The following is a 19260-nucleotide window of genomic DNA, read 5'->3' on the forward strand; positions in this document are numbered from 1 at the left end:
GGTATCAATCCAGTAGGAGGCTACGCGCGAGTCCCTCGTACCTGCACAAAACAAATAACTCCTCGCAACCAATGTGATAAGGGGTTGTCAATCCCTTCACGATCACTTACGAGAGTGAGATCTGATAGATATGATAGGATAATATTTTTGGTATTTTTATGATAAAGATGCAAAGTAAAATAAAATCAAAGTAAAAAACCAAAGGAAATAACTAAGTATTGGAAGATTAATGTGATGAAGATAGACCCGGGGGCCATAGGTTTCACTAGTGGCTTCTCTCAAGAGCATAAGTATTTTACGGTGGGTGAACGAATTACTGATGAGCAATTGACAGAATTGAGCATAGTTATGAGAATATCTAGGTATGATCATGTATATAGGCATCACGTCCGAGACAAGTAGACCGACTCCTGTCTGCATCTACTACTATTACTCCACTCATCGACCGCTATCCAGCATGCATCAAGAGTATTAAGTTCATGAAAATAGAGTAACGCCTTAAGCAAGATGACATGATGTAGAGGGATAAATTCATGCAATATGATAAGAAAAACATCTTGTTATCCTCGATGGCAACAATACAAAACGTGCCTTGCTGCCCCTACTGTCACTGGGAAAGGACACCACAAGATTGAACCCAAAGCTAAGCACTTCTCCCATTACAAGAAAGATCAATCTAGTAGGCCAAACCAAACTGATAATTCGAAGAGACTTGCAAAGATAACCAATCATACATAAAAGAATTCATATAAGATTCAAATACTGTTCATAGATAATCTTGATCATAAACCCACAATTCATCGGTCTCAACAAACACACCGCAAAAAGAAGATTACATCGAATAGATCTCCACAAGAGAGGGGGAGAACATTGTATTGAGATCCAAAATTAGAGAAGAAGCCATCTAGCTAATAACTATGGACCCAAAGGTCTGAGGTAAACTACTCACACTTCATCGGAGAGGCTATGGTGTTGATGTAGAAGCCCTCCATGATGGATGCCCCCTCCGACGGAGCTCCGGAACAGGCCCCAAGATGGGATCTCGTGGATACATGAAGTTACGGCGGTGGAATTAGGGTTTTGGCTCCGTATATGATCGTTTGGGGGTACGTAGGTATATATAGGAGGAAGGAGTACGTCGGTGGAGCAACAGGGGGCCCACGAGGGTGGAGGGTGCGCCTGGGGGGTAGGCGCGCCCCCCTACCTCGTGGCCTCCTCCTTTATTTCTTGATGTAGGGTCCAAGTCTCCTGGATCATGTTCGGTGAGAAAATCACGTTCCCGAAGGTTTCATTCCGTTTGGACTCCGTTTGATATTCCTTTTCTTCGAAACCCTAAAATAGGCAAAAAAAAAGCAATTCTGGGCTGGGCCTCCGGTTAATAGGTTAGTACGAAAAATAATATAAAAGTGGATAATAAAGCCCAATAATGTCCAAAACAGTAGATAATATAGCATGGAGCAATCAAACATTATAGATACGTTGGAGATGTATCAAGCATCCCCAAGCTTAATTCCTGCTCGTCCTCGAGTAGGTAAATGATAAAAAAGATAATTTTTGATGTGAAGTGCTACTTGGCATAATTTTAATGTAATTCTTCTTAATTGTGGTATGAATATTCAGATCCGAAAGATTCAAGATAAAAGTTTAATATTGACATAAAAATAATAATACTTCAAGCATACTAACAAAGCAATCATGTCTTCTCAAAATAACATGGCCAAAGAAAGTTATCCCTACAAAATCATATAGTCTGGCTATGCTCTATCTTCACCACACGAAGTATTTAAATCATGCACAACCCCCATGACAAGCCAAGCAATTGTTTCATACTTTTGACATTCTCAAAAAAATTCAATCTTCACACAATACATGAGCGTGAGCCATGTATATAGCACTATATGTGGAATAGAATGGTGGTTGTGGAGAAGACAAAAAGGGAGAAGATAGTCTCACATCAACTAGGGGTATCAACGGGCTATGGAGATGCCCATCAATAGATATCAATGTGAGTGAGTAGGGATTGCCATGCAACGGATGCACTAGAGCTATAAGTATATGAAAGCTCAACAAAAGAAACTAAGTGGGTGTGCATCCAACTTGCTTGCTCATGAAGACCTAGGGCATTTTGAGGAAGCCCATCATTGGAATATACAAGCCAAGTTCCATAATGAAATATTCCCACTAGTATATGAAAGTGACGAAATGAGAGACTCTCTATCATGAATATCATGGTGTTACTTTGAAGCACAAGTGTGGTAAAGGATAGTAACATTGTCCCTTCTCCCTTTTTCTCTCATTTTTTTATTTGGGCCTTTTCTCCTTTTTTTATATGGCCTCTTTTCTTTCCTTTTTTTCGTCCAGAGTCTCATCCCGACTTGTGGGGGAATCATAGTCTCCATCATCCTTTCCTCACTGGTACAATGCTCTAATAATGATGATCATCACACTTTTATTTTCTTACAACTCGATACTTAGAACAAAATATGACTCTAAATGAATGCCTCTGGCGGTGTACCGGGATATGCAATGAATCAAGAGTGACATGTATGAAAGAATTATGAATGGTGGCTTTGCCACAAATACGATGTCAACTACATGATCATGCTAAGCAATATGACAATGATGGAGTGTGTCGTAATAAACGGAACAATGGAAAGTTGCATGGCAATATATCTCGGAATGGCTATGGAAATGCCATAATAGGTAGGTATGGTGGCTGTTTTGAGGAAGGTATATGGTGGGTGTATGATACCGGCAAAAGGTGTGCGGTATTTAGAGAGGCTAGCAATGGTGGAAGGAAGAAAAGTGTGTATAATCCATGGACTCAACATTAGTCATAAAGAACTCATATACTTATTGCAAAAACCTACAAGTTATCAAAGCAAAGTATTACGCGCATGCTCCTAGGGGGATATATTGGTAGGAAAAGACCATCGCTCGTCCCCGACCGCCACTCATAAGGAAGACAATCAATAAATATATCATGCTCCGACTTCATCACATAACGGTTCACCATACGTGCATGCTACAGGAATCACAAACTTTAACACAAGTATTTATCAAATTCACAACTACTCAACTAGCACAACTTTAATATCACCATCTTCATATCTCAAAACAATTATTAAGCATCGAACTTCTCATAGCATTCAACACACTCATAAGAAAGTTTTTACTATTCCTGAATACCAAGCATATTAGGATTATTTAAGCAAATTACCATGCTATTTAAGACTCCCAAAATAATCTGAGTGAAGCATGAGAGATCAATAGTTTCTATAAAACAATTCCACCACCGTGCCCTAAAAAATATAAGTGAAGTACTAGAGAAAAACTATATAACTCAAATGATATAAGCGAAGCACATAGAGTATTCTAACAAATTCCAAATCATGTATGGCTCTCTCAAAAGGTGTGTACATCAAGGATGATTGTGGTAAACTAACAAATAAAGACTCAAATAATACAAGACGCTCCTAGCAAAACACATATCATGTGGTGAATAAAAATATAGCTCCAAGTAAAGTTACCGATAGAAGTAGACGAAAGAGGGGATGCCTTCCGGGGCATCCCCAAGCTTTGGCTTTTAGGTGTCCTTAGATTATCTTGGGGGTGCCATAGGCATCCCCAAGCTTAGGCTCTTGCCACTCCTTGTTCCATAATCCATCAAATCTTTACCCAAAACTTGAAAACTTCACAACACAAAACTTAAAGTAGAAAATCTCGTGAGCTCCATTAGCGAAAGAGAACAAAAGACCACTTCAAGGTACTGTAATAAACTCATTCTTTATTTATATTGGTGTTAAACCTACTTTATTCCAACTTCTCTATGGTTTATAAACTATTTTACTAGCGATAGATTCATCAAAATAAGCAAACAACACACGAAAAACAGAATCTGTCAAAAACAGAACAGTCTGTAGTAATCTGTAGCTAGCGCAAGATCTGGAACCCCAAAAATTCTAAAATAAATTGATGGACATGAGTAATTTATCTATTAATCATCTGAAAAAAGAATTAACTAAAATTCACTTTCCAAATAAAAATGGCAGCAGTTCTCGTGAGCGCTAAAGTTTCTGTTTTTTAATGCAAGATTAACAAGACTTTCCCCAAGTCTTCCCAACGGTTCTACTTGGCACAAACACTAATTAAACACAAAAAACACAACCAAAACAGAGGCTAGGTAAATTATTTATTACTAAACAGAAGCAAAAAGCAAGGAATAAAAATAAAATTGGGTTGCCTCCGAACAAGCGCTATCGTTTAACACCCCTAGCTAGGCATAACAAGCAAGGATAGATCTAGGTATTGCCATCTTTGATAGGTAATCCATAAGTGGATATCATAATAGATTCATAAGGTAATTTAATTTTCTTTCTAGGAAAGTGTTCCATGCCTTTCCTTAATGGAAATTGGAATCTAATATTTCCTTCCTTCATATCAATAATTGCACCAATCATTCTAAGGAAAGGTCTACCAAGAATAATAGGACATGAAGGATTGCAATCTATGTCAAGAACAATAAAATCTATGGGCACATAATTCCTATTTGCGATAATAAGAACATCATTAATTCTTCCCATTGGTTTCTTAATAGTGGAATCTGCAAGGTGCAAGTTTAGAGAGCAAGCATCAAAATCACGGAAACCTAACAAATCACACAAAGTCTTTGGAATCGTGGAAACACTAGCACCCAAATCACATAAAGCATAGAACTCATGATCTTTAATCTTAATTTTAATAGTTGGTTCCCACTCATCATAAAGTTCTCTAGGGATAGAAACTTCCAACTCAAGTTTTTCTTCATAAGATTGCATCAAGGCATCAACGATATGTTTAGTAAATGCTTTATTTTGACTATAAGCATGAGGAGAATTTAGCACGGATTGCAACAAGGAAATACAATCAATCAAAGAGCAATTTTCATAATTAAATTCCTTGAAATCCAAAATAGTGGGTTTAGCAACATCTAGGGTTTTAATTTCTTCAATCCCACTTTTATCAAATTTAGCATCAAGATCTAAAAACTCCGAATTTTTGGAACACCTTCTAGGTAAAGGTGGATCATATTTAGTCCCATCATTATCAAGATTCATATTCCAAAACAAAGATTTAATAGGGGACACATCAATAACTTTTAGATCTTCATCTTTATTCTCATAAAAATCCGGTTTAGCGGCTAACCTATTAACTAAGGTAGCCTGCTTATCCGAAATTTCAGCGGTTAATTTCTCAAGACGAGCAATTTGGGATCTTAAACCATCAAATTCTTTAGACATATCATCGAGCTCTTTATTCATAAAACTCATAAAACATTTTTGTTCCTTAAGCTCGTTTCTAAAGAAACTATTATGCTCAAATTGCAAGACCATAAAACTCCTAACGTTGTTTTCGATTTCTTCTAACCTTTTAAGGTGAAGATCACCAAATCGGGGAAAGAGCCATCGAGACAAGCAGGCGATCCAACACACAGGCAAACAAGAAATGGGCAAAAAGAGGCAAATAGAGAAAGAGAGGGAGGATATAGAGAGAGAGAGGGCGAATAAAACGGCAAGGGTGAAGTGGGGGAGAGGAAAACGGGAGTTAAATGGCAAATAATGTAATGCGGGAGATAAGGGTTGTGATGGGTACTTGGTATATTTGACTTTTGCGTGGACTCCCCGGCAACGGCGCCAGAAATCTTCTTGCTACCTCTTGAGAACTGCGTTGGATTTCCTTGAAGAGGAAAGCATGATGTAGCAAAGTAGCATAAGTGTTTCCCTCAGTTTTTGAGAACCAAGGTATCAATCCAGTAGGACGCTACGCGCGAGTCCCTCGTACCTGCACAAAATAGATAACTCCTCGCAACCAATGCGATAAGGGGTTGTCAATCCCTTCACGGTCACTTACGAGATTGAGATCTGATAGATATGATAGGATAATATTTTTGGTATTTTTATGATAAATATGCAAAGTAAAATAAAAGCAAAGTAAAAGGCAAAGGAAATAACTAAGTATTGGAAGATTAATATGATGAAGATAGACCCGGGGGCCATAGGTTTCACTAGTGGCTTCTCTCAAGAGCATAAGTATTTTACGGTGGGTGAACGAACTACTGTTGAGCAATTGACAGAATTGAGCATAGTTATGAGAATATCTAGGTATGATCATGTATATAGGCATCACGTCCGAGACAAGTAGACCGACTCTTGCCTGCATCTACTACTATTACTCCACTCATCGACCGCTATCCAGCATGCATCTAGAGTATTAAGTTAATGAAAACAGAGTAACGCCTTAACCAAGATGACATGATGTAGAGGGATAAATTCATGCAATATGATAAAAAAACATCTTGTTATCCTCGATGGAAACAATACAAAATGTGCCTTGCTGCCCCTACTGTCACTGGGAAAGGACACCGCAAGATTGAACCCAAAGCTAAGCACTTCTCCCATTACAAGAAAGATCAATCTAGTAGGCCAAACCAAACTGATAATTCGAAGAGACTTGCAAAAATAACCAATTATACATAAAAGAATTCAGAGAAGATTCAAATACTATTCATAGATAATCTTGATCATAAACCCACAATTCATCGATCTCAGCAAACACACCGCAAAAAAAAGATTACATCAAATAGATCTCCACAAGAGAGGGGGAGAACATTGTATTGAGATCCAAAAAGAGAGAAGAAGCCATCTAGCTAATAACTATGGACCCGAAGGTCTGAGGTAAACTACTCACACTTCATCGGAGAGGCTATGGTGTTGATGTAGAAGCCCTCCGTGATGGATGCCCCCTCCGGCGGAGCTCTGGAACAGGCCCCAAGATGGGATCTCGTGGATACATGAAGTTACGGTGGTGGAATTAGGTTTTTGGCTCCGTATCTGATCGTTTGGGGGTACGTAGGTATATATAGGAGGAAGGAGTACGTCGGTGGAGCAATAGGGGGCCCACGAGGGTGGAGGGTGCGCCTGGGGGGGGGGGGGGGTAAGCGCGCCCCCCTACCTCGTGGGATCCTCCTTCATTTCTTGACATAGGGTCCAAGTCTCCTGGATCATGTTCAGTGAGAAAATCACGTTCCCGAAGGTTTCATTCCGTTTGGACTCCGTTTGATATTCCTTTTCTTCGAAACCCTAAAATAGGCAAAAAAAAACAGCAATTCTGGGCTGGGCCTCCGGTTAATAGGTTAGTCCAAAAAATAATATAGAAGTGGATAATAAAGCCCAATAATGTCCAAAACAGTAGATAATATAGCATGGAGCAATCAAAAATTATAGATACGTTGGAGACGTATCAGGCCCAGGGATACCTCTCCGATACACGGAGTGACAAATCCTAATCTCGATCTATGCCAACTCAACAGACACCATCGGAGACACCTATAGAGCATCTTTAGAGTTACCCAGTTACGTTGTGACGTTTTATAGCACACTAAGTGTTCCTCCGGTATTCGGGAGTTGCATAATCTCATAGTCATAGGAACATGTATAAGTTATGGAGAAAGCAATAGAGTAAACTAAACGATCAAAGTGCTAAGCTAACGGACGGGTCAAGTCAATCGCATCATTCTCAAATGATGTTATCCCATTTATCAAATGATAACTCTTTGTCCATGGCTAGGAAACTTAACCATCTTTCATCAACGAGCTAGTCAGGTAGAGGCATACTAGTGACGCTCTGCTTGTCTATGTAGTCACACATGTACTAAGTTTCCGGTTAATACAATTCTAGCATGAATAATAAACATTTATCATGATATAAGGAAATATAAATAACAACTTTATTATTGCCTCTAGGGCATATTTCCTTCCACATCTAGCCATTGCAATAAATTATATGGTTCCAACACCCCTCATGCAACGATTCATAAACTTAGGGTACGGTAATATATGTCACTCTGGCCACTCATCCATGAACAAACTAATCACATAATGCTCTTCTCTAGGCCCTTAAAGGTGAGGTGGTGTGCAGTCAATGTTCGCAAAACACCACTAGATAATTACACCACAACACAATATCAAAACATTGAACTAGATTCGACTTCACAAGATTACTAGTAAGAAGGTTTATCCCATGTCCTCGAGAACTTAATGGACTACTGACAACACATCATATGAATTAAAATAAGTGGAGATAAACATATGAATAGAATATTAACATGTGAATCTTTTACTAGTAAAATTCTAAGCATCAACTACAAGGAGTAATCAACGCTAGAAACTATACTCAGCAAAGGATCTAAGATAAAAGTTCAAAGATTAGAAAAAGACGGGGTGAAGGGATTTGATGAAGATGTTCATGGAGATGATGATCCCAATGATGATCGGAGTGTTAGTGATGACGATGGCTTCGAATTTCCCCTCCAAAATGGATGGATCTCTGGCAGAATCGGCTTGTTGGAGGGCAAAAGTGCTCTGCCTTGGTTCCGCCCCGTGGTGGGGACTAAAAAATCCCAAAAAAAATTAATGATTGTTTTAGATTAGGAGAGAACTTTTGGCAAAAGGGTGTCGGAAGGCAATGTTTGGGATCAAGATGTACTGTTAAGTTACCAAACATATCATGTGGCTAAGACATTACCAGAGAAGTTGTCACTACTGAAAGACAATGCTAATGTTGACTGTACAAATATTGTTGTTATTATCAAATACAAAGCAAAAAATACTGGTAAGTGGCAACCTTGGTCTCAGAACTAAGTTACTCATTGCTCTGCATATTTCACTTATTGGGTGTCACTCTGGCATGAGAGCTACTTATCAGAGATTTAAAAATGCCTTATATTGGCCTAGTTTGAAAAGTGTTGTAGAAACTTTCATTTTTGCATGTCCTATAGATGACCCACAAGTATAGGGGATCAATCGTAGTCCTTTCGATAAGTAAGAGTGTCAAACCCAATGAGGAGTAGAAGGAAATGACAAGCGGTTTTCAGCAAGGTATTTTATGCAAGCACTAAAATTATCGGTAACAGATAGTTTGATAGCAAGGTAAGTCATAACAAGTGACAAGTAGCAATGGTAACAAGGGTGCAGGAAGGTAGCCCAATCCTTTTTATAGCAAAGGACAGGCTGGAACTTTCTCTTATAGCAAGCAAAGCGTTCTTGAGGACACATGTGAATTCATCTAGTCACTTTCATCATGTTTGTTTGATTCGCGTTCACTACTTTGATAATTCGATATGTGGGTGGACCGGTGCTTGGGTGTTGTTCTTACTTGAACAAGACTCCCATTTATGATTACCCCCTCTCTCAAGCATCCACAACTATGAAAGAAGAATTAAGATAAATCTAACCATAACATGAAACATATGGATCCAAATCAGCCCCTTACGGAATAGTGCATAAACTAGGGTTTAAGCTGGTGTTGCTCTAGCAATGCATCATCTAATTACTACTCCACAATGCCTTCCCTTAGTCCCAAGTATGGTGGAGTGTCATGTAGTTGACGTTCACATGACACCACTGAAGGAAGCAACAACATACATATAATCAAAATATCGAACGAATACGAAATTCGCGTGATTACTTAGTAACTACTCGCGAATCATATTCATGTTCAAGATAAGAGGGGTATTGAATATTATTAAGGATTTGAACATATAATCTTCCACCAAATTAATCAACTAGCATCAATTACAAGATGTAATCAACACTATTAGCAACCCACAAGTACCAATGTGAGGTTTTAAGACAAAGATTAAATACAAGAGATGAAGTAGGGTTTGAGATGAGATGGTGCTGGTGAATATGTTGATGAAGATTGGTCCTACCACGATGAGAGGATCGTTGGTGATGTCGATGGCTTCGATTTCCCCCTCCTAGAGGGAAGTTTCCCCGGCGGAATCGCTCTACCAAAGAGCAGAAGTGCTCCTACCCAGGTTCCGCCTCGAGACAGCGGCGCTTTGTCCAAAAACCATCCCTTTGATATTTTTTTCTAGGTCAAATGGCATCATATAGCAAAGATGGGCTCTGAACGCCTACCAGGGGCCCCACAAGCTCGGGGCGCTCCCTGGGGGGTAGGGCGCGCCCCATGCTTGTGGCTGCCTAGTGGGTCCCCCTTTGTTAATTCCTTTTCTAGTATTTTTTATATATTCCAAAATAAATCTATGTAAAATATTAGGTCATTTGGAGTTGTGCAGGATAGGTATATCTGATCTAGCCCTTTCTGATCTAGAATTCCAGCTGTCGGCAATCTCCATCTTCATGTAAAACTTGCAAAATAAGAGAGAAAAGGCATAATAATTGTATCAAAAGGTGAAATAATGAAGGAAATATGCCCTAGAGGCAATAATAAAGATGTCATTTTATATTTCTTTATTCATGATAAAGGTTTATTATTCATGCTAGAATTGTATTGATCAAAAACTTAAATACATGTGTGAATACATAAACAAGTATCATGTCCCTAGTAAGCCTCTACTAGACTAACTCGTTGATTAAACATGGTTAACATTTCCAAACCATAGACATGTGTTGTCATTTGATAACGGGATCACCTCATTAGGAGAATGATGTGATGGACAAGACCCATCTGTTAGCTTAGCATATTGACCATTTAGTTTATTGCTATTGCTTTCTTCATGTCAAATACATAGTCCTCCGACTATGAGATTATGCAACTCCTGGATATCGGAGGAATACCATGTGTGCTATCAAATTTCACAATGTAACTGGGTGATCATAAAGATGCTCTACAGGTATCTCCGAAGGTATTTGTTGAGTTGGCATAGATCGAGATTAGTATTTGTCACTCCGAGTATCAAAGAGGTATCTCTGGGCCCTCTCGGTAATACACATCATAAGAAGGCTTGCAAGCAAAGTGACTAATGATTTAGTTGCAGGATGATGTATTATGGAACGAGTAAAGAGACTTGCCGGTAACGAGATTGAACTAGGTATGAAGATACTGACAATCAAATCTCAAGCAAGTAACATACCGATGGACAAAGGGAATTATGTATGTTGTCATAACGGTTCAACCGATAAAGATCTTCATAGAATATGTAGGAGCCAATATGGGCATCCAGGTTTTGCTATTGGTCGGAGTCTTGGATGAGATCATGGACATGACAAGGAGTCTCGAAATGGTCGAGAGGTAAAGATTAATATATAGGACGATGGTATTTGGACACCGAAAGAGTTTTGGGATGCACCAGGTAGTCATCGGGTCACCGGAAGGGGTTCCGGACACCCCCTCCCCTCGGTAGGTGTATGGCCTTAATGGGCCAAGGAGGGGACAGACCAGCCCACAAGGGGCCGGTGCACCCCTCTCCCTAGTCGGCCAGCCCTAGGGAAGGAAAAGAGGGGAGGTATAGCCCCTCCTGCCTTCCCCTTCTCATGGGAGAAAGGAAAGGGTGGGGGCGCCTCCCTCCCCTGCCTTTCCCCCACACCTATACATGGAAAGGGGTGCCACTTGGGAGGAGGCCCCAAATAGGATTCGTCCTACTTGGGGCGCCCTCCTTGCTGCTCCCTCCTCTCCCCCACCTATATATATGTTGGGGAACGTAGTATTTCAAAAAAAATCATACCATCACGCAAGATCTAACTAGGAGAAGCATAGCAACGAGCGGGGAGAGTGTGTCCATGTACCCTCGTAGACCGAAAGCCGAAGCGTTAAGTAACACGGTTGATGTAGTCGAACGTCTTCGCGATCCAACTGATCAAGTACCGAACGCACGGCACCTCCGCGATCTGCACACGTTCAGCTCGGTGAAGTCCCTCGAACTCTAGATCCAGTTGACACCGAGGGAGAGTTTCGTCAGCACGACGGTGTGGTGACGGTGATGATGAAGTTACCGACGCAGGGCTTCGCCTAAGCACTACGACAATATGACCAAGGTGGAAAACTGTGGAGGGGGGCGCCGCACACGGCTAAGAGATCAACTTGTGTGTCTATGGGGTGCCCCCTTCCCTCGTATATAAAGGAGTGGAGGAGGGGGCGGCCGGCCTCATAGGGTGGGCCCCAAGGGAGGAATCCTACTCCTACTAGGAGTAGGTTCCCCCCTTACCTAGTCCAACTAGGAGGGGGAGGAAAGGGAAGAGGGGAAGAAGGAAAGGGGGGCCGGCCCCCTCCCCAATTTGTATTGGGCTTCGGGGGCGCGCCCCTCCTCTTGGTCGCCTCCTCTCTCTTCCACTAAAGCCCATGAAGGCCCATTAACCCCCGGGGGGTTATGGTAACCCCCCGATACTCCAGAAAATGCCCGAACCTATCTGAAACCTTCCGGTATCCAAACATAACCTTCCAATATATCAATCTTCACGTCTCGACCATTTCGAGACTCCTCGTCATGTCCGTGATCACATCCGGGACTCCGAACAACCTTCGGTGCATCAAATCACATAACTCACAATACATATCGTCATCGAACGTTAAGCGTGCAGACCCTACGGGTTCGAGAACTATGTAGACATGACCGAGACTCATCTCCAGTCAATAACCAGTAGCGGAAAATGGATGTTCATAGTGGTTCCTACATATTCTATGAAGATCTTTATCGGTCAAAATGCATAACAACATACGTTGTTCCCTTTGTCATCGGTATATTACTTGCCCGAGATTCGGTCGTCGGTATCATCATACCTAGTTCAATCTCGTTACCGACAAGTCTCTTTACTCGTTCCGTAATGCAACATCCCGCAACTAACTCATTAGTCACATTTCTTGCAAGGCTTATACTGATGTGCATTACCGAGAGGGCCCAGAGATACCTCTCCGACAATCGGAGTGACAAACCCTAATCTCGATCTATGCCAACTCAACAAACACCATCAGAGACACTTGTAGAGCATCTTTATAATCACCCAGTTACGTTATGACGTTTGATAGCACACTAAGTGTTCCTTCGGTATTCGGGAGTTGCATAATCTCATAGTCATAAACTATGTATAAGTTATGAAAAAGCAATAGCAATAAACTAAATGATCAAAGTGCTAAGCTAACGGATGGGTCATGTCAATCACATCATTCTCTAATGATGTGATCCCGTTTATCAAATTACAACTCATGTCTATGGTAAGGAAAATTAACCATCTTTGATTAACGAGCTAGTCAAGTTGAGGCATACTAGTGACAGTCTGTTTGTCTATGTATTCACACATGTACTAAGTTTTCGATTAATACAATTCTTGCATGAATAATAAACATTTATCATGATATAAGGAAATATAAATAACAACTTTATTATTGCCTCTAGGGCATATTTCCTTCAGTCTCCCACTTGCACTAGAGTCAATAATCTAGATTACATTGTAATGATTCTAACACCCATGGAGTCTTGGTGTTGATCATGTTTTGCTCATGAGAGAGGCTTAGTCAACGGGTCTGCAACATTCAGATCCTTATGTATCTTGAAAATCTCTATGTCTCCCTCCTTGACTTGATCACGGATGGAATTAAAGCGTCTTTTGATATGCTTGGTTCTCTTGTGAAATCTGGATTCCTTTGCCAAGGCAATTGCACCAGTATTGTCACAAAAGATTTTCATTGGACCCGATGCACTAGGTATGACACCTAGATCAGATATGTACTTCTTCATCCAGACTCCTTCATTTGCCACTTCTGACGTAGCTATGTATTCCGCTTCACACGTAGATCCCGCCACGACGCTCTGTTTAGGACTGCATCAACTGACAGCTCCACCATTCAATAAAAATATGTATCCGGTTTGTGACTTAGAGTCATCCAGATCAGTGTCAAAGCTTGCATCGATGTAACCATTTACAATGAGCTCTTTGTCACCTCCATAAATGAGAAACATATCCTTAGTCCTTTTCAGGTATTTCAGGATGTTCTTGACCGTTGTCCAGTGACCCACTGCTGGATTACTTTGGTACCTCCCTGCTAAACTAATAGTAAGGCACAGATCAGGTCTGGTACACAACATTGCATACATGATAGAACCTATGGCTGAAGCATAGAGAATGACTTTCATTTTCTCTCTATCTTCTGCAGTGGTCGGGCATTGAGTCTGACTCAACTTCACAACTTGTAACACATGCAAGAACCCTTTCTTTGCTTGATCCATTTTGAACTTCTTCAAAACTTTATCAAGGTATGTGCTTTGTGAAAGTCCAATTAAGCGTCTTGATCTATCTCTATAGATCTTGATGCCCAATATATAAGCAGCTTCACCGAGGTCTTTCATTGAAAAATTCTGTTGGGGAACGTAGTAATATCAAAAAAATTCCTACGCACACACAAGATCATGGTGATGCACAGCAACGAGAGGGGAGAGTGTTGTCTACGTACCCTCGTAGACCAGAAACGGAAGCATTATAACAACACGGTTGATGTAATCGTACGTCTTCACGGCCCGACCGATCAAGCACCAAAACTACGGCACCTCCGAGTTTTTGCACATGTTCAGCTCGATGACGATCCCCGGACTCCGATCCAGCAAAGTGTCGGGGATGAGTTCTGTCAGCATGACGGCGTGGTGATGATCTTGATGTTCTACCGTCGCAGGGCTTCGCCTAAGCACCGCTACAATATTATCGAGGATTATGGTGGAGGGGGGCACCACACACGGCTAAGAGATCAATGATCAATTGTTATGTCTGTGGGGTGCCCCCTGCCCCCGTATATAAAGGAGTGGAGGAGGGGGCCGGCCAAGGAGGGTGGCGCACCCAAGGGGGGAATCCAACTCCCACCGGGAGTAGGACTCCCCTTTTCCTATTAGGAGTAGGAGAGGGAAGGAAGAGGAAGGAGGGAGGAAGGAAAGGGGGGGCGACCCCCTTCCCAATTCGGATTGGGCTTGGGGGGCGCGCCCCCTCCCTTGCTCCTTATCCCTCCTTTCCACTAAGGCCCAATAAGGCCCATATACCTCCGGGGGGGTTCCGATAACCTCCCGGTGATCCGGTATTGTCCTAATCTTACCGGAACCTTTCCGGTGTCCAAATATAGTCGTCCAATATATCAATCTTTATGTCTCGACCATTTCGAGACTCCTCGTCAAGTCCGTAATCACATCCAGGACTCCTAACAACCTTCGGTACATCAAAATATATAAACTCATAATGAAACTATCATCGTAACGTTAAGCGTGCGGACCCTATGGGTTCGAGAACAATGTAGACATGACCGAGACACATCTCCGGTCAATAACCAATAGCGGAACCTGGATGCTCATATTGGCTCCTACATGTTCTACGAAGATCTTTATCGGTTAGACCGCATAACAACATACGTTGTTCCCTTTGTCATAGGTATGTTACTTGCCCGAGATTCGATCGTCGGTATCTCAATACCTAGTTCAATCTCGTTACCGGCAAGTCTATTTACTCGTTCCGTAATACATCATCTTGCAACTAACTTATTAGTTGCATTGCCTGCAAGGCTTAAGTGATGTGTATTACCGAGAGGGCCCAGAGATACCTCTCCGACAATCGGAGCGACAAATCCTAATCTCGAAATACGCCAACCCAACATGTACCTTTGGAGACACCTGTAGAGCACCTTTATAATCACCCAGTTACGTTGTGACGTTTGGTAGCACACAAAGTGTTCCTTTGGTAAACGGGAGTTGCATAATCTCATAGTCATAGGAACATGTATAAGTCATGAAGAAAGCAATAGCAACATACTAAACAATCGGGTGCTAAGCTAATGGAATGGGTCATGTCAATCACATCATTCTCCTAATGATGTGATCCCGTTTATCAAATGACAACTCATGTCTATGGTTAGGAAACATAACCATCTTCGATTAACGAGCTAGTCAAGTAGAGGCATACTAGTGACACTTTGTTTGTCTATGTATTCACACAAGTATTACGTTTCCGGTTAATACAATTCTAGCATGAATAATAAACATTTATCATGATATAAGGAAATAAATAATAACTTTATTATTGCCTCTAGGGCATATTTCCTTCAGTCTCCCACTTGCACTAGAGTCAATAATCTAGATTACACAGTAATGATTCTAACACCCATGGAGCCTTGGTGCTGATCATGTTTTGCTCGTGGAAGAGGCTTAGTCAATGGGTCTGCTACATTCAGATCCGTATGTATCTTGCAAATCTCTATGTCTCCCACCTGGACTAGATCCCGGATGGAATTGAAGCGTCTCTTGATGTGCTTGGTTCTCTTGTGAAATCTGGATTCTTTTGTCAAGGCAATTGAACCAGTATTGTTACAAAAGATTTTCATTGGACCTAATGCACTAGGTATGACACCTAGATCGGATATGAACTCCTTCATCCAGACTCCTTCGTTTGCTGCTTCCGAAGCAGCTATGTACTTCGCTTCACATGTAGATCCCGCCACGACGCTTTGTTTAGAACTGCACCAACTGACAACTGCACCGTTTAATGTAAATACGTATCCGGTTTACGATTTAGAATTGTCCGGATCAGTGTCAAAGCTTGCATCAACGTAACCATTTATGATGAGCTCTTTGTCACCTCCATATACGAGAAACATATCCTTAGTCCTTTTCAGGTATTTCAGGATGTTCTTGACCGCTGTCCAGTGATCTACTCCTGGATTACTTTGGTACCTCCCTGCTAGACTTATAGCAAGGCACACATCAGGTCTGGTACACAGCATTGCATACATGATAGAGCCTATGGCTGAAGCATAGGGAACATCTTTCATTTTCTCTCTATCTTCTACAGTGGTCGGGCATTGAGTCTTACTCAACTTCACACCTTGTAACACAGGCAAGAATCCTTTCTTTGCTTGATCCATTTTGAACTTCTTCAAAACTTTGTCAAGGTATGTGCTTTGTGAAAGTCCAATTAAGCGTCTTGATCTATCTCTATAGATCTTAATGCCCAATATGTAAGCAGCTTCACCGAGGTCTTTCATTGAAAAACTCTTATTCAAGTATCCCTTTATGCTATCCAGAAATTCTATATCATTTCCGATTAGCAATATGTCATCCACATATAATATCAGAAATGCTATAGAGCTCCCACTCACTTTCTTGTAAATATAGGCTTCTCCAAAAGTCTATACAAAACCAAATGCTTTGATCACACTATCAAAGCGTTTATTCCAACTCCGAGATGCTTGCACCAGTCCATAAATGGATCGCTGGAGCTTGCACACTTTGTTAGCTCCTTTTAGATCGACAAAACCTTCCGGCTGCATCATATACAACTCTTCTTCCAGAAATCCATTCAGGAATGCAGTTTTGACATCCATCTGCCAAATTTCATAATCATAAAATGCGGCAATTGCTAACATGATTCGGACAGACTTAAGCATCGCTACGGGTGAGAAGGTCTCATCGTAGTCAATTCCTTGAACTTGTCGAAAACCTTTTGCGACAAGTCGAGCTTTGTAGACGGTAACATTACCGTCAGCGTCAGTCTTCTTCTTGAAGATCCATTTATTTTCAATTGCTTGCTGATCATTGGGCAAGTCAACCAAAGTCCACACTTTGTTCTCATACATGGATCCCATCTCAGATTTCATGGCTTCAAGCCATTTTGCAGAATCTGAGCTCACCATTGCTTCTTCATAGTTCGTAGGTTCATCATGATCTAGTAGCATGACTTCTAGAACAGGATTACCGTACCACTCTGGTGCGGATCTTACTCTGGTTGATCTACGAGGTTCAGTAGTAACTTGTTCTGAAGTTTCATGATCATCATCATTAGCTTCCTCACTAATTGGTGTAGGTGTCACAGAAACCGGTTTCTGTGATGTACTACTTTCCAATAAGGGAGCAGGTACAATTACCTCATCAAGTTCTACTTTCCTCCCACTCACTTCTTTCGAGAGAAACTCCTTCTCTAGAAAGGATCCATTCTTAGCAACAAATGTCTTGCCTTTGGATCTGTGATAGAAGGTGTACCCAACAGTCTCCTTCGGGTATCCTATGAAGACACATTTCTCCGATTTGGGTTCGAGCTTATCAGGTTGAAGCTTTTTCACATAAGCATCGCAGCCCCAAACTTTCAGAAACGACAACTTTGGTTTCTTGCCAAACCATAGTTCATAAGGCGTCATCTCAACGGATTTTGATGGTGTCCTATTTAACGTGAATGCGGTCGTCTCTAAAGCATAACCCCAAAATGATAGCGGTAAATCTGTAAGAGACGTCATAGATCGCACCATATCAAGTAAAGTATGATTACGACGTTCAGACACACCATTACGTTGTGGTGTTCCGGGTGGCGTGAGTTGCGAAACTATTCCGCATTGTTTCAAATGTAAACCAAACTCGTGACTCAAATATTCTCCTCCATGATCAGATTGTAGAAACTTTATTTTCTTGTTATGATGATTTTCAACTTCACTCTGAAATTCTTTGAACTTTTCAAATGTTTCAGACTTATGTTTCATTAAGTAGATATACCCATATCTGCTTAAATCATCTGTGAAAGTGAGAAAATAACGATATTCGCCATGAGCTTCAACATTCATTGGACCACATACATCTGTATGTATGATTTCCAACAAATCTGTTGCTCTCTCCATAGTACCGGAGAACGGCGTTTTAGTCATCTTGCCCATGAGGCAGGTTCGCAAGTACCAAGTGATTCATAATCAAGTGGTTCCAAAAGTCCATCAGTATGGAGTTTCTTCATGCGCTTTACACCGATATGACCTAAACGGCAGTGCCACAAATAAGTTGCATTATCATTATCAACTCTGCATCTTTTGGCTTTAACATTATGAATATGTGTATCACTACTATCGAGATTCATCAAAAATAGACCACTCTTCAAGGGTGCATGACCATAAAAGATATTACTCATATAAATAGAACAACCATTATTCTCTGATTTAAATGAATAATTGTCTTGCATCAAACAAGATCCAGATATAATGTTCATGCTCACCGCTGGCACCAAATAATAATTATTTAGGTCTAATACTAATCCCGATGGTAGATGTAGAGGTAGCGTGCCGACCACGATCACATCGACTTTGGAACCATTTCCCACGCGCATCGTCACCTCGTCCTTCGCCAGTGTTCGTTTAATCCGTAGTCCCTGTTTCGAGTTGCAAATAATAGCAACAGAACCAGTATCAAATACCCAGGTGCTACTGCGAGCTCTAGTAAGGTACACATCAATAACATGTATATCACATATACCTTTGTTCACCTTGCCATCCTTCTTATCCGCCAAATACTTGGGGCAGTTCCGCTTCCAGTGACCAGTCTACTTGCAGTAGAAGCACTCAGTTTCAGGCTTAGGTCCAGACTTGGGTTTCTTCTCCTGAGCAGCAACTTGCTTGTTGTTCTTCTTGAAGTTCCCCTTCTTCTTCCCCTTGCCCTTTTTCTTGAAACTAGTGGTCTTGTTGACCATCAACACTTGATGCTCC

The sequence above is a fragment of the Triticum aestivum genome, chromosome 1A, assembly GCF_018294505.1.
Source record: "Triticum aestivum cultivar Chinese Spring chromosome 1A, IWGSC CS RefSeq v2.1, whole genome shotgun sequence".
NCBI lineage: Eukaryota > Viridiplantae > Streptophyta > Magnoliopsida > Poales > Poaceae > Triticum > Triticum aestivum.